At 45.4% G+C, this 17085-nt stretch overlaps 3 non-coding genes across 3 annotated transcripts; 1 reads left to right on the top strand and 2 right to left on the bottom strand.

Moving 5' to 3' along the window:
* Window positions 1–4723: 4723 nt before the first annotated feature.
* Window positions 4724–4795, bottom strand: trnae-uuc (transfer RNA glutamic acid (anticodon UUC)). The gene has a single exon. It is a non-coding gene; the product is annotated as a tRNA-Glu (tRNA).
* Window positions 4796–7757: 2962 nt separating this feature from the next.
* trnaa-cgc (transfer RNA alanine (anticodon CGC)) lies at window positions 7758–7829 on the bottom strand. The gene has a single exon. It is a non-coding gene; the product is annotated as a tRNA-Ala (tRNA).
* A 798-nt stretch (window positions 7830–8627) lies between these two features.
* trnae-cuc (transfer RNA glutamic acid (anticodon CUC)) lies at window positions 8628–8699 on the top strand. Its single transcript has one exon. It is a non-coding gene; the product is annotated as a tRNA-Glu (tRNA).
* The last annotated feature ends 8386 nt before the right edge of the window (window positions 8700–17085 follow it).

The following is a 17085-nucleotide window of genomic DNA, read 5'->3' as shown; positions in this document are numbered from 1 at the left end:
TTGCATTATTTTGAGGTTCGTAGCAACTCTTACTACATTACTGTCAGCATCACTTTGAGTTTATTAGCAACTATCACTACATTACTGTTAGCATCATTTTGAGTTGTTGAGAAATTCTCACGACATCACTGTAGCATTAAATTGAGTTCATTAGCAACTCTTACTAAAAGGCTGTCAGCATCACTTTGAGGTTATTCGAAAGTTTCACTCCATTACTGTTAGCATCATCTTGAGTTCATTAGCAATTCTTCCGACATCACTGTCGCAATATTTTGAGGTTCGTAGCAACTTTTACTACATTACTGTCGCATTATTTTTAGATTCGTAGCAACTCTTAGTACATGACTGTCAGCATGACTTTGAGGTTATTCGAAACTTTCACTCCATCACTGTCGCATCATTTTGAGATCTTTAGCAATTCTTCCGACATCACTGTAGTATTATTTTGTGGTAAGTAGCAACTCTTACTACATTTCTGTCAGCATCACTTTGAGATCATGAGCAACTATCACTACATTACTGTGAGCATCATTTTGAGTTTATTCGCAATTCTTACTCCATCACTGTCGCAACATTTTGAGATCATTAGCAATTCTTCCAACATCACTGTCGCATTATTTACGTTCGAAGCAACTCTCACTACATGACTGTCAGCATCACTGATTTTATTAGCAACTATCACTACATTACTCTTAGCATCATTTTGAGTTCATTAGCAATTCTTATGACATCACTGTAGCATCATTTTGAGATCATTAGCAATTCTTCCGACATTACTTTCGCATTATTTTGAGTTCATTAGCAATTCCTACGACATCACTGTAGCATTATTTTGAGGTTATTAGTAACTCTTACTACATTACTGTCAGCATCACTGAGTTTATTAGCAACTCTCACTACATTACTGTTAGCATCATTTTGAGTTCATTAGCAATTCTTCCGACATCACTGTCGCAATATTTTGAGTTTCGTAGCAACACTTACTACATGACTGTCAACATCACTTTGAGGTTATTCGAAAGTTTCACTCCATTACTGTTAGCATCATTTTGAGTTCATTAGCAATTCTTACTACATCACTGTCGCATCATTTTGAGATCATTAGCAATTCTTCCGACATCACTGTCGCAATATTTTGAGGTTCGTAGCAACTCTTACTACATTACTGTCAGCATCACTTTGAGTTTATTAGCAACTATCACTACATTACTGTTAGCATAATTTTGAGTTGTTGAGCAATTCTCACAACATCACTGTAGCATTAAATTGAGTTCATTAGCAACTCTTACTAAATGACTGTCGCATTTTTTGGAGGTTCGTAGCAACTGTTACTACATCACTGTCAGCATTACTTTGAGGTTATTCGAAACTTTCACTACATTACTGTTCGCATCATTTTGAGTTCATTAGCAATTCTTCCGACATCACTGTATCATTATTTTGTGGTTAGTAGCAACTCTTACCACATGACTGTCAGCATCACTTTGAGGTTGTTCGAAACTTTCACTTCATTACTGAAAGAATCACTGAGTTTATTAGCAACTATCACTACATTACTGTTAGCATCATTTTGAGTTCATTAGTAATTCTTACTACATCACTGTCGCATCATTTTGAGATCATTGGCAATGTTTCCAACATCACTGTCGCATTATTTTGAGGTTCGTAGCAACTCTTACTACATCACTGTCAGCATTACTTTGAGGTTATTCGAAACTTTCACTACATTACTGTTAGCATCATTTTGAGTTCATTAGCAATTTTTACAACATCATTGTAGCATTATTTTGAGTTCATTAGCAACTCTTTCTCCATTACTGTCGCATCATTTTGAGATCATGAGCAATTCTTCCGACATCACTGTTTTGAGGTTTTTTAGGTACCTTTGTTTGTAACCTCGTCCCCACTGATCCTGGATCTGCTCGAGGTTCCTGCCTGTTAAAAGGAAGGTTTTTATCACCACTGTTGCAGGATGTGCTGCTGATGGAGAATTGTTGGCTATAAACTCATTGAACTCACTCCAAGTCAATAGTTTTGAGCAAACTCACGACTCCTGATGTTTAACTCAATTGTTTGTTAAACACAGAGATCCAGGTGTAGTCCCTCTATGTTCATCCACTAAACTAGAATAGAGTTCTCCTCTTTCCATGGTGGAACAAAGAAGGGGGAGGGTCAATAAGAATATGATCTTTGGACGTTACAGCATCTAAAGACTCAAATCCATATTTCAGGATACATATTTGAGAGGGAGGAAACAGTGATGGGAGGCTGGAGGCTTGAAGGGCTTGATTTTTAGCGGCCAGTGAAGCCACCTTTTGCTGGCTGAGTTCCAGAGACTCATGGAGGCTCTTTGTGGAGGATTTCCACGAGAGAGTCCAGCATCGAAACTTGTTAGTTTCCTGTCAACTGAGTCCAGGATGTCCCCGAGGTCCTTATTGGGTGATGAGGGTGCGCTGGACGGTCGGCTTCTTTTGGGAAGTGGGGTCACCACGTTACCGGTCCTCCCCATGACGGGTCGGTGGCAGCACTCGTCTACGTTCTCCTGCAGACTTTCTGCGGTTCCTTCTTCCAGATTTTATTGATGAGGATTGTTGTGGATGAGAGAATTGAAAATTCTTACTGCAGTTTGAGGTTTTGATGATTCAAACTGTGTAGATTGGCGTTAAGAAGTTAGCTAGTTTGGATAAATTCAGGTGTGAGCCACCACACTGAATCAGGCACAGGTAGGACGTTCACCCTGACATAGAACATCAACAGTTTAACGTTGCTGGCAGGACTCCAACCTGAGCAGGGACACCCCAATGGATTTCTAGTCCATCGCCTTCACCACTCAGCCACAACGACCACATTCACACACACATTTGTAGAGGATGGATATTCACAAAATGATCTTAATTTCTGTCACAAGCCCATTTGTGTGAGGTCCTATTTTCTCTTTTTCAGCATTCCTTTGTTTCCAGGTCTCTAATAAGTGCAGAATTACAAAGACAAGCAAGCTGGATCCATCCTGGGCAGGTGATAGGAGCCATTGACCACTGGCCAGAGACCCTGGCACAGACGTTGGGGGTGGTGAGAGAGAGCATTTCTACAATTATATTCTACATTTATAGAAGTCTACAATCCTACAATTTCATTGAGCAGACGCTTTTGTCCACAGCCACGTACGTACATCACATGTATAGAATATATATGTTCCTCTTTCATCTACTGATTAACCACTAAATGCAGTCAAATGCCAGTAAATTCTGAGCATTTATTCATTATTCATGATTATTCATTATTTTTGAATCCATTTTCACTGTCACTCTTCTGTTCATTTTCAGTTTGATTCATAAAAATGAACAAACTTTGACATGTTTTCTTCTCTTGTGTGTCAACAACTTTGGATTGAATCTCCTGACAAACAGACCACATGACCAGGAGGAAGTGTTGTTGGTGAGTTTGGCCCCTGAGCTCAAGACAGTTGGGACCAATAAAGGACAGCTTCCAATGCAGCTGTGAAGCCTCGTTGTCAGCTGGGAGGAACGACAGGTGTCTCCCTCTAGTGGCTCCTCACAGCAACACCAGCCTCATTTCATTCACATGCATCCACCACCTCACTACCAAAGGCCAGTTGGGCCTCCACAGACAGGAGAGTTTCAAGTGTTGGACAAAGGTCTTTAAGATGTTCTTATTAATTCTATAACATCTGAGATGAAAATCTATGGAATTACAACCAACAAGCAGCCAAACACCTGATCAGATGCTCCTTCATGAGGCTGAGAAGAATCAATCTAAACTGGGATGAAGAAAATTAACTGAGAGGAGAAACCTCCTGATTGGATGACATGGACCCACCTGATCCATGTCAGCCTTGTTGGAGCAGAAAGAGGTGGATCAGAGGAATCAGTGGATCAAGACTCAGGTGGCAGATGAAGAATCTCTTTATTCACAATGGAGTCAGAGAAATCTTCCAACGTGAGAGAACGTGACAGACCATTTTATACTGAAGACAGGCTGTGTGTGTGTGTGTGTGTGTGTGTGTGTGTGTGTGTGTGTGTGTTTATGTGCAGACTTTTCCCTGGAACAACGTTTTTTATTTGAAGCAAGAAAGCAAGAGCCTCCAGATCAAAGTCAGAATTGATGATGATGTCATCAGGGCTTTGATAGTGTATTTATTTGTACCTAGAATTCTGTCTTTGATCTCAGGAGGATGTGAGAGAAACTCAACTTTAAAAAGTATATGAGAGCATTCAGCTTGGTTAGAAAACATTTTGACTGTTCAACAGTAGAGTTTGTTAGAAACAGTTTACAACACTCAGAATTAAATTGAAGATACAAAAACCTTCCACACTTAAATCCTGTCTCTAACTTCAAACTGGGGATGAACATTTTTATAATCAATCTGTCTCTATGTGATGGCCCTGCCATGGACTGGTGACCTGTCCAGGATAAACCCCGCCCCTCACCTGAGGGATAGGCTCCACCCCCACGAACCATTGCAGATCATCAATAACCAAAGCTACTAAGGAGGATTACAGAGTTTGGGAGTCAGTGACTTAATAGAGTCTAACAAAGGGTTGGACCTGAATGAGACAGTCACCCTTCAACATGGGGCCATGGCAGAGTGAACCAAGAACACTACAATGGGGGTGAGAGTGGAGCCATGATGGACTCACAGTTCATCACCTCCACCATCATGTGGACCACCTGATCACCTCTCCCTCAACCTCTAAATAACTCATTCCCTGACCGGGAATCGAACCCGGGCCGCGGCGGTGAAAGCGCCGAATCCTAGCCACTAGACCATCAGGGACCACACTGAGCTCTCCAACAACAGAGACTATAGACAATGACTCAAGAACACAGGACTCTGTGGTCTCAGCTTGAGATGCAGAAGGTCCACCAAGACCACCAGACACCTCAGCCCCCTAAAGACAGTCCACCCCCAGGATCCTGCCCCCTCTGCTCCAACTCAGCCCTCCATTCATAACGTGACTTTCGCTACGTCCGAACTGCCAAGTACTAACCTACGTCCTCCTGCTACGACCTGAACATGGCGGCACCACTCAGACACCCTAGAAGATTGGTGGGGAAGCACGACCTCTGCTGGCAGAGCACAGACACCGCAATTAGGTAGACAGCACCAACGAAAGCCCCACCTGCTGGCCTGACTGTGGTACTGCACTCCACTCTGAACGCACCCTTCACTCATTCTCTATTATTAAGCACGTTAACGCACCTGTAAAGGTGTGTTCACATTATATACATATTATATATTTATGCTTGGCCGTTTTTGATGAACTTGGGCGGTACTCTGGTGCAAAGATGAGGTCATGGAGCTGATCTGGGAGCAGTCCTGATGTTAAATGCTGTGATGAAGGACAGTGTAGAGGAAAAATGCGTCAAATTTAAATTTTAAACAGTTTAACGTTGTTGGCAGGACTCCAACCTGAGCAGGGAGACCCCAATGGATTTCTAGTCCATCGCCTTCACCACTCGGCCACAACGACCACATTCACACACTTTTGTAGGAGACTGAAATTAGACAATGAAAGTTCATGTCAGCACAGTCAAACATTTTTTGTCCTCTCTCAAAGACAAACTATTTGTGTGTGTGTGTGTGTGTGTGTGTGTGTGTGTGTGTGTGTGTGTGTGTGTGTGTGTGTGTGTGTCAGTGTTGTGACTGAGCGGTGAAGAAGACGACCTTCTGACTCCATTTTCTTTGTTGCTCTTCTATCAGTTCCTCAGTTTCTCTCATCAAGTGAAGCAGCTTTGACAGGTTTACTTCTCTGTGTGTTCACAACTTTGGTCTTTAAACTCCTGACAAACTCACCACGTCACACATTTGGTGAATTAAAGCAACAAATAATGACATCATGATGATTCAGGTTCGGGGGGCACGGCCTGGAGGAAGAGTGGCCGTCTAGCAGAGTTGCTGGTTCAGTTCTCACTTCAGCTGGTGACCATGTTGAAGTGTCCTTGAGCAAGACACTGAGCCCCTCATTGCCCCTGATGACCAGCATCCAAGACCAACAAGCTTCTGATTGGCTCTGATTCTCTGAGCCAAAATCCAACACAGGAAACAGAAACTCTTGAGGTTGTCTCACATTTTTTAAAGAAACTCAGCACAGGACAGTGATAGGAGGCTGGTTTCCTTGATGTGGGCTTCACCTCCACTGCTGTCCACATTTAAATGCTGGCTGATGCTGGTCCCCTGTTGAAACCTGGACCAGACCAGGGACCTTCAGACCTTCAGTCTAACGCTGTTCCAGCATTGGATGAAAAAGTCTGGTCCTCTCATCTTCTTCAACATTGACTTGTTCTACCAGGACAAGAGAATCTGAGCTTGGATGTCATTTAGCAGTCAAAGGCTTGTTAAACTGGTCAACATCAGCTGGTGTTCACTCTGATGATGTAGCGATGGTCTGGATTCTTCCTTCTGGAGCACCAAGCTGCTGGGAAGAAGCCTGATGATGTCAGAGTTGTGTTCAGTGGCTCCTGCTGGGTCCATTTCTGACAAATGGGCTCCAAAGAGTTCAGCTGTTTCAAAGGCTAAGAGAAAGCAGCACATCATGGCGGTCAGGAGACGAGGTGGCCGAGTGGTTAAGGTGATGGACTGCTGATCCATTGAGCTCTGCAGGCGTGGGTTCCAATCCCACGACGTTCCTCGTCGTAGGAGACTTTGGTTTCTGCTCCTAGATTCTGGAACGACTCTGAACTGTGAGGCTTTGCAAGAGGAGATTCTGCAGCACCTGAGAGCTGCAGTTCCAGGACCCCACAGCACCACCTACTGAATTGGATGATAAAATGCATTTGTTGGACTTTTGTTTTTTGGTGACAGCGCCACCTATCAAATTAGATGATAGCAAAATACTACTTTCTAACTGTAGTATTAAAGGTTTATTCATTCATTTTAAACTTTTTGGAGGAAACAACTGTAAATTAACCAGCAGTTACTGGTGATGCTTCACAGTTTCCAAGCTCAAACGGCCTCCTGCTTGTTGGACTCACAATTTCCAAAAAATGTAGACATCAAAAGTCAAATCATGTTTTTGTTTGGTTTTGTGTTGTTTTGTTTTTTACTGGAGGAAAACTTCAAATTGTGATGATGTGTCTGACTTAGAAACTGAACCCCCAAAAATCAAAAAGTCTCCTTCTTCTGTGCCGTGATCTCTGAGCTGATCATGATTGATCTCATCAATAATCCTTGGCAGCCGACCAGTCACACACAGCCCCCCCCCCACACACACACACTGAGACATGCAGCAGCTCACAGTAACTGCCTCAGTCACACAGCAGATAGACTCCTTTCTATAACAAGATAAGCAGTAGAAAATGGATGGAAGTGATGATGAACTGATGAACAGGTGATTTGTCCAAAAGTCAACATCAGATTCATTTCCAATCTGTGGAAGCAGTTTCATCTTGAGGTTCCAGGTAAGAACAGCCAGCTGTGGGCTGACACACATCTCTTCAGGAGCACTTCTATGCTCCAAACTTGCCAGGTTGAATTGTGTCTGTATTCTGAGGGCAGCAGGAGGACGGAGGAGTGAGGACACACACATTTGGAACTGAGAGCAGCTGTGTGTGGGATTTCCCCAGCAAAGATAAAACCAGCTCCTTCATGCTGGCTATGAAGGCTCACAGTCACACTGACCCAGCTACAAATACTTTGATATGCAACAGACTGGTTTCTCTTCTGGTAGTTTGTTATCAACTGTTGTCACATTTATGGATCAATTTAGCTGGTAAGATGAAGGCTCCAAAGGACCAGCTGGAGATGCCGGGGATTGAACCCGGGGCCTCATACATGCGAAGCATGCCCTCTACCACTGAGCTACATCCCCTCTGTCAGAGTCACTGTTTAACTGATGCAGCAACACAAACACAGACACAACATTTTTCTCCTTCATTTTAGGGATAAAAAGGAAGTCAGCCTGTGATCTCAAAGGCTCTGTGATCTCAGTAGTTTCACTGTGATGTCAGCCCACACAGCCTTAGACCACAGAGGCAAGTAAGGCTCCAGGAAGCTGAGGCTGCTCCGTTCTCAGTTCAGTCCAGAGTGAAGGTTTTCCTCTCTGAAGCTTTCCAATCCAGCCCAGATCCTCTCTGACTAGCAGGAGTCTTTGACCAGGAAATGAGAATTATATTGAACGTCTGCTCATCCTCAGAATGAAGTAAAAGTATTTGTGTTCCTAAAATAATCTTCAGATGTTAAGATCAATTATTAACATTGATTGACAGCTCTAAACTGACCCATCATCACTATACAGTTGCAAACTGAGGACTGGAATATTTAGAAATCCACAGTTGCTCATAACAACTGGTAGTACAAGTACACAGTAGAGACGACTGTAGGAAGTAGCAGTTGTGAGCCTTGAAAAAAATGCAGTAAAGACAGGAAGCCCCCATCACATTGTCAGTGTTTCAGTGACTGGCATTGTGAAGAGACTGAGACAAAGTCACGTTATGAATGGAGGGCTGAGTTGGAGCAGAGGGGGACAGGATCCTGGGGGTGGACTGTCTTTAGGGGGCTGAGGTGTCTGGTGGTCTTGGTGGACCCTCTGCATCTCAAGCTGAGACCACAGAGTCCTGTGTTCTTGAGTCATTGTTTATAGTCTCTGTTGTTGGAGAGCTCAGTGTGGTCCCTGATGGTCTAGTGGTTAGGATTCGGCGCTCTCACTGCCGCGGCCCGGGTTCGATTCCCGGTCAGGGAATGAGTTATTTAGAGGTTGAGGTGATCAGGTGGTCCACATGATGGTGGAGGTGATGAACTGTGAGTCCATCATGGCTCCACTCTCACCCCCATTGTAGTGTTCTTGGTTCACTCTGCCATGGCCCCACGTTGAAGGGAAACTGTCTCATTCAGGTTCAACCCTTTGTTAGACTCTATTAAGTCACTGACTCCTGCAAGGACAAACTCTGGTCAGTGTGGTCCCTGATGGTCTAGTGGCTAGAATTGGTGCTCTCACTGCCACAGCCTAGGGTTCAAGTCCTGGTCAGGGAAGCTGTGGATACCCTGAGGTTCTAGCCAACTATGGACTGATAGCTGACCTCCCCTCCTCTCTAAAATCCTGGAGAAAGCAGCTGCTAATCAGCTGAGTGACTTCCTCCATAACAAGAGTTGATTTGAGGGTTTCAGTCTGGTTTTAGAGCCCAGCACAGAGACAGCACTGGTAGAAGTCACTGGATATATAAATATATATTATAGATAAATATCGGCCGACTCATCAATGGCTGAGGAATACATTCAGTCAGTAGCATAACAGTCCTCTGAAGCTGTAACGTGAGCCCACTTCTACCGACTAGAGGAGAGGTAAAATTACACCTGAAATCTGAGGTTTGTCCCTCAAAAAGAACCGCGATGTACTAAAAGTTTCCTCCCCAGAATGATTCTATCAACAAACACTTTAAATTGATATTCTGGAGTTTTATTTCAGTCGCCTGGAATTTGCTGTGGAGTGAGTAAGATGGTATTTAAATGGCAGGCCTATCCACTCGCGCTAGCACGAGCATTGCAGATAGCGTCAGCAGGACCAGACCCAATGGGTCCAGAACTGTCTCCAGTTGCTGGGAGCACCCTGGTGAGCTGGGAAGGCCAAAGGTCCAGAAAAGTGAACCTCCACTTCAAGACTGCAGCTGCTCCAGAAAGCAGCTGCAGTCTTGAAGTGGAGGAAGAAGTGCATGGACAGGAACTAGGAGGAGAGACCACATCACCAATCCAGAACAGAGTTTAAAATCCTTCTCCTCAGTCTTAAAGCTCTGAAAGGAACATTCCAGGTAAAAAGGAACCTCAGATGTGTTCTTGTGTTTTTATTATTTCGAACGATGGCAGGGATTTGGTTTGAGAGCATCCATGTCTAACTAGGTTTTGGTGCATACTGCTAATTAGCTCCCACCGCAGGTCGTGGGGGCAGCAGATAAACAGACAAATCATAACAAGAACATCCACTCCAAATAGTCAAACACCAGGGTGGTGATCAAGTAGAGCCTCTGCATGTCAACAAAAGCACTGACAACTTTAAAAGAGAACAGAAAGTTTATTAAAAGACAAGTTTATAAGGACAGTTAAAGGTGTGTAGACGGCTGTTTACACTTTAATTCAGCTGTAGAAGAAGAAGACCTTCACTGTGAAAACTCATCCTGTGTTACAGCCGCCCCTCCAGGACGGTCAGGGACCAACTTCAGTCCTGGTCCTGATACACCGGAAATCCAACCAATCCCTCCCATAGGAACCATGTATTTGTTAAAGCAGCGCTCGCTGTGTCTGTGTAGGAGCCGGTACTGAGCGTATACTGCATGTGTACTACTACTAAAGGTACTTCACCGGAGGCTCCAGCTGATGTCACATATTTCTCCATCAGCTGGATGACATCACTGATATCAGAGACTCCGCCCACTCATTTATTTTCACACATCTCAAAGACAATTCAGTGTTTGATCAGGGATCAATACATCAATATAAAGATCAGTACTTGGTGCCAAGTGGATCTTTGATGGTGACCTCAGAGAAATCAGATCAGCCCTCACACCCTCCTGTCCAATGGTGGCTCCATGATTTCAGCTTCATCCTGTCTCTTTCCTGATGTGTTTTCCCTTCTGCTTTCAAAAACTCTTTACACCCACAACCTTCATGTCTGGCCTCCACCACCATGATTAGTTTCAGTTTCTCCTCAGCTTCAGTCACACAACACAGGATGGACAAAGGAAGTTTCTCTGTTGCGTCGTCTCAAGTTTTCCTGACCTGAGGAGCTTTGTTAACTAACTCAGCAAGACTGATGTCTCTCAGCTGTGTGTTCTCATCATTGTTCTCCATGTAGACACGTTGTCTCCACTGACCATAATCCACTCACCTTCCTTCATTCGTTGCAGTGTCCCAACCAGAGACCAGTCAGGTGGTCTCTGTTCCTGCAGTCATACTGGATATTCGCTATGTGAAGGGGACCAACAAAGTGGTGGTGGACGTGTTGTCTAGAGTTCCTCAGTGTGGTATTTGATTGTGACCGGTTTTCCTCTCTCTGGTTCTCCTCTTGTCTTTTCCTAGCCTCTTAAATTGCAACAAGAGATGCTGGACCACCGGAGCAGGCCACTGGTTCCCCTCCTGATAGTTTGACCTTATCTGAGCAGTCCAATGGGGGACGTATATGGTTTTTAGAGGTTTAGTGAATTATCATTTTGGGATTCAAGAAAAATTACATTCATGGTATTTTGGTAGCGGGATTCCCTTCAGGACCCTGTTCTTGTAGGGGGGTGTGATGGTCCCTTGGCTGATGTCTTTCATGATGTTTCTTGTGTTGCAGCAGGGAGCTGGAGAGTGGGGAGCTGTTCATTCCTCCTAGTTGGTTAGTTGCTCTCTTCATAAAGAACCCGCCTTGCCGGCCAGGAGCCGCTCTTCCTCCTCATCCATTGTCACTTTCATTTTCAGCAGCCAACATCTCTTCCTTACAGCTCCCTTACACTCATGCAACCATAACATTGACTCCATTGCCTGTCAAATCCCATGGCTCTTTTTGTTCTATTTTGTTTTGTTGTTGTTTTCTTGGTTAAAAAAAACATTATTTGGCTTCCTACCCACATCTCCCACTGTTTTGCCATTGCTTCAGAGCCAAGTCGTGAGAAATGGTTTCTCCCCAGTGTGGGTTCTCATGTGACTTTTCAGATGTCCCTATTCTGAGAATTTTTTACCACAAACTGAGCAGGGGAAGGGTTCTCCTCAGTGTGCATTCTCGTGTGTCTTTTCAGACATCCCTTTTCTGAGAATCTTTTGCCACACACAGTGCAGGGGAATGGTTTCTCCCCAGTGTGCATTTTCATATGTCTTTTCAGATGTCCCTTTTCTGGGAATCTTTTATGACATACTGAGCAAGGGAATGGTTTCTCCCCAGTGTGCACTTTCATGTGTCTTTTCAGACATCCCCTTTCTGAAAATCTTTTGCAACAAACTGAGCAGGGGAATGGTTTCTCCCCAGTGTGCATTCTCATGTGTCTTTTCAGATGTCCCTTTTCTGAGAATCTTTTACTACACACTGAGCAGGGGAATGGTTTCTCCCCAGTGTGTGCTCTCATGTGTGATTCTAGATGTGCCTTCACTGAGAATCTTGTGCCACAAACTGAGCAAGGGAATGGTTTCTCCCCAGTATGTGTTCTCATGTGTCTTTTCACACATCCCTTATCTGAAAATTTTATGCCACAAACAGAGCAGGGGAATGGTTTCTCCCCAGTGTGCGTTCTCATGTGTCTTTTCAGACATCCCTTTTCTGAAAATTTTTTGATACAAAGTAAGCATGGAAAAGGTTTCTCTCCAGTGTGTGTTCTCATGTGTCTTTTCAGACATCCCTTTTCTGAAAACGTTCTGCCACAAACTGAGCAGGGGAATGGTTTCTCCAAAGTGTGTGTTCTCATGTGTGATTTCAGATTCCCCGTTGAGAATCTTTTACCACAAACTGGGCATGGGAATGGTTTCACTCCAGTATGTGTTCTCATGTGTCTATTCAGACATCCCTTTACAGAAAATCTTTTGCCGCAAACTGAGCAGGGGAATGGTTTTTCTCCAGTATGTGTTCTCATGTGCGTTTTAAGATGTCGCTTTTCTGAGAATCTTTTGCCACACACTGAGCATGGGAATGGTTTCACACCAGAGTGTGTTCTCATGTGAGTATCCAAACTACTTCTGTAACGAAAACCTTTACTGCATGTTGAGCACCTAAATGGACGCTCATCCTCACTGACTTCTGTCTCAGATTCAGAAGGACCAAAGGTCACGTTCCTGATGATTTCTGATTCTCTTCCAGTTTTTAGTTTTTGCTCTTTTGAGCTGCAATGACTCACTTCCTGTCCTGGGCTCAGTTTCTGAAGCAAATTCCTCCTTGAGCCAAAGGGTTCCTTGTGCTCAGAGGTGGCCGTGTTATCAGGTCTGACCCAATCATCCTCACTGACTTCAGTCTCAGCTTCAGAAGAGTCTGACATCTGGTCTTCAGTCTTAGGTTGTACAAGTGTATCTGGATCTACCTTGCTGGCTGGTTCTGGTTCTGGTCCTCCACTCTCTTCTCCATCAGCTTCTGTTTTCAGAGGATGAATTGGGCTCCTGCTCAGAGACTCTTCTTTCAAGTTCTCCTCAGTTAGACTCTGATGAAGCTGTGGGAACTGAGGTTTCTCTTCGTCCCCTTCACTCTTCACAGGGACCAGAGTGAAGGGGAACGTGGTGATATCAGCCTCCTCCTGCCCTTGAAGCTGCGCTCCCTCCTCACTGGTCCAGAGCTCCTCCCACTCCTCTTTAATGTGGGGGGGCTCTGGGTCCTGCAGCTCAGGGGGAACCTCTTCTTTAATCACCAGCAGCTGCTCCACATCTGCAGGACACAAACAGCAACATCAGAAATCTCTTCATTTGACTCTGAAACAGCGGAGCAACAGACAGAAACAGAAATCAACTCAATGAAAAGAGACGTCCTGCTACTGACGACCAGTCAGCAAACTGGGAACAGAAACGCTGGCTTCAGATGCTTGGATCAACGTTGTGTCACCCAGGTCAAAGGTCATAGGTCCCCTCTGCTGAATGGTTTTGGTCCATTCATAATCACATTCACTCGTTGGAATGTTAGTGTCTATAATGGGACAAATGGACAATTCTTGAACGGCCAGTCCAACCCAAGGTCGCCAAGAAAAATCTTTCTTTTTTTAAAGTAGGCCTTTATAATATCCGTGTCAGCCTACATCTTAATGTCAAAAAAGAAGCAACATGCACAGCATCCTGGGCCAGCCTGACACACACACACGACACGGCAAGGCTGAGTGAAGCAGTCCTAGTCCCCTATTATCCAGCTAGAACCCTTCGCTCCCAGGATGGAGGGTTACTGGTGGTTCCTAGAGTTCTAAAAGTAGAATGGGAGCCAGAGCCTTCAGCTATCAGGCTCCCCTCCTGTGGAACGGTTTGAGTCCGGGATGCCCCCCCCCCCCCCCCAAGACCTTCCTTTTTGATCAAACTTATAGTTAGGACAGCTTAAACCGGCCCTTCGATATTTTGCTGTAGGCTTCAACCTGGTTTATGCTTCTGCATGGCATCAACGCCGTACCTACACTGTCGACGCAGACCTACATGGACCCTACGCCGCAGCAGACGTGCACCTCCAAAATGTCCTGACTATTCATTGTGTCGACACGTCGTGACGTGAACATCAAGGACTGTGATTGGTCCGTTCAGAGGAGTCGCCGAATGCATTTAGAGGTGGAAGAACCTCCACGACAAAATGTGCGTCTCCGGAAGAAAATGGCCACAAGTCGTGTTTTTCATGTTCAAGGTTTTAAGTTTGATTCATGAAAACAAAGTCGTTCAAAGAGAAGCACTGGACTTTCTGTTGGAAATAGTTTTGTTTTGGAATCTGACAAGAGCCCCCGAAACCATAGAAAGACACAGCCACACCCCCTAGCAGCTTGGAGGTGAGCTGCAGAGCAACGCATTCCCTCAACACAGAACTGGGCACTGGGCTTCTCTCTCCTCCTCTCTGTCCTCCTATATGTGTCATACATAAATCACACACATTACTAACTCCTCTTCTCCCCTCATCCCAGATCCTGGTGCTGCTGAGGAGGCTGCAGACCTGAAGAGGCTCAAGCTGCCACCCGTAGCTCCACCTGCTCACGTCCCCGTCTGTCCATCAGTCTCTTCCTTTCTCTCTCTCTTTATCTCTGTCCCTCTCTTTCCTTCTGCATATCTGTCTTCCTCCATTCTCTGTCTTTGTCTCTGCCCTGCTCTCCTGCTCTCTTTCCCCCCAACCAGTCAAAGCAGAAGGCCGTCCCCACTGATCCTGGATCTGCTCGACGTTCCTGCCTGTTAAAAGGAAGGTTTTCATCACCACTGTTGCAGGATGTGCTGCTGATGGAGAACTGTTGGGTGGAGGTTCATTGAAGGAGTTTGGTGCTGGACCTGCTCTACTAGTAAAGAGTCATGAGAGAACTTTGTTGTGATTTGGTTCAAACAAATAAAATTGACTTGACTTGAACGTGATGATAGTGTGGAAAAACTGTCAAAAAGAATGAAGACAGGTGAGAAAGAAAAGGGAGGATTAAAAAGAAGAGATTAAAGAAAAGCTATGGTCCTGCTGAGTGTTGTGATGCTCATGTTTAGCTGTCAAGCTAGCAACTCTGGACTCACTGATCTGGACTGAAACTGCATTGAAATGAAACAACAGAGCTTCACTGGTGTCTGCAGGAGGTTTGCCTTTGGATTTTGTCCCCTAAATCGACTGTAACATTGGTTCATTCTGACGGGACTCATTTGGATATCATGTGACTTGCTGCAGTAGACAGAGAGACTGCTGACACGTGTGTGTGTGTGTGTGTGTGTGTGTGTGTGTGTGTGTGTGTGCTGACTGAGTCCCACCAACATTGTGCTGCCTGCTCTTTGACTTTGTCTCAGGGGTTTTTCCAGCTGGTCTGGACCACTTGGTCTGATGAAGCTCCAGCTAGAATTCCTAGACTTTGTTTCCTGAGCTACTAAAACCTCCCTTTATGTTGGGAACAATGCAGCAGGTCCCTGGGGGACTCACCTGCTCTGTCCAGCCTGACTCGGGGCTTCAGCACGGCATCGAGCAGCAACCTCTGCCGGCGGTTCTCCCGCTCGTACTCCGCCACGGTTTCCTCCAGCAGAGCCACGATCTGCTCCGCGGCCGCCGCCAGCCGCTCGGTGAGCAGCGCTCTCAGCACCGGGACTCCAGCCGCTGAGTCTCCTTCTCCCAGCTGCAGCAGGAAGTCTTCAGCGGCGGCGAGGATCCGCTCCTGGACCGACACCCGCAGCAGCTGCGCGGCGCACATGTTGAGGTTCTACCGGCGCCACTCAGCCTTCAGGAGACAAAGACCGAGGCCGGGGGTTCACGGACTTCTCCTTCTTTCCTTGTTGTTTGAAAACCTCCCGCGTCTTCGTCTCGTTCTGTGAAGCGCGTTTTGATGACGTATGTGGTGACGTCCGAAGCCTCTTCAGCCGGCAGTGACCACGTGACTGATTCAGGACCTGCTTCTCCGGCTTGGCGTGAGATTCTAAATGTAAAGCAGTGAAACGCCGTGGTTTCCTCCCTCCTCGTCCAAAAGCGTTCGCTATTTGATCAAAGGAAGGAAAAACAAGTGACTCGATGTTGTGGAGGCTGAACTCAGAGTTGAGAGAACTTTCATTCTGATCTGAGAGCAGCAACAAAGCCACTGAGAAAAACTGAACCACTGTCAGAGTCGGCACAGCATCAGCAGTCAGGCTGTGTTCACACTGGGAGAAACCATCGGACAGAAACCTCCCTCAGTCACACTGAAGGAACCTGAACTGACTGCTGCAGCTGGGACACACACACACACACACACACACACACACACACACACACACACACACACACACACACTCAGCAGGAAACATGAACAGAGAGATAAAAGCACAGGATGCCTCCTCCTCCTCCTTCCAGAGATCAACTGATCTCCAGATTGACTTCAATTCTTTGATCAGAATTCTTCTTCCTCCTTGATAGATTTATTGATACTTTGTCATAGACGGTCCATTCCTATTGCAGGATGTTAAAGAGCAGAAGAACCAGGTTCCCATGTATGGAACTAGAATATTTATATACTGTATTGCAGTCGTTTCCAACATCCATCCATCCATTGTCTTCCACTTATTCCTGTTCAGGGTCATGGGGGTGGAGCCTATCGCAGAGTCTACAGGTGAGAGGCGGGGTTCACCCTGGACAGGTCACCAGTCCATCACAGGACCAACACATAGAGACAGACAACCATTCACTCTCACAGTCACACCTACAGTCAATTTAGAGTATCAATCAGCCTCGTCCCCTCTTGATGTCTTTGGACTGTGGGAGGAAGCTGGAGTACCAGAGAGAACCCACACAGGAACAGGAGAACATGCAGACTCACACAGAAAGATCCTGTGCTCCAGCCGGGACTGGAACCCTGAACCTTCTTGCTGTGAGGTATTTTTATCTCACAAGTGGAAAAATGTAGAATCTTCATGTCATTACATGTCGTTCTCCATTGGGTCACTAGGGGGCAGCACCTACCTGCATCACCAATATGAGCCTTCAGTCTGTCAGGGGGTAGAATTCAGTCACCACCAAT

This window comes from Aulostomus chinensis, chromosome 1 (assembly GCF_037954235.1).
Source record: "Aulostomus chinensis isolate RoL2024-O1b breed Wild chromosome 1, RoL_Achi_v1.0, whole genome shotgun sequence".
In the NCBI taxonomy this organism is placed as follows: Eukaryota; Metazoa; Chordata; class Actinopteri; order Syngnathiformes; family Aulostomidae; genus Aulostomus; species Aulostomus chinensis.
This window is presented reverse-complemented; position numbering and strand designations above follow the sequence as displayed.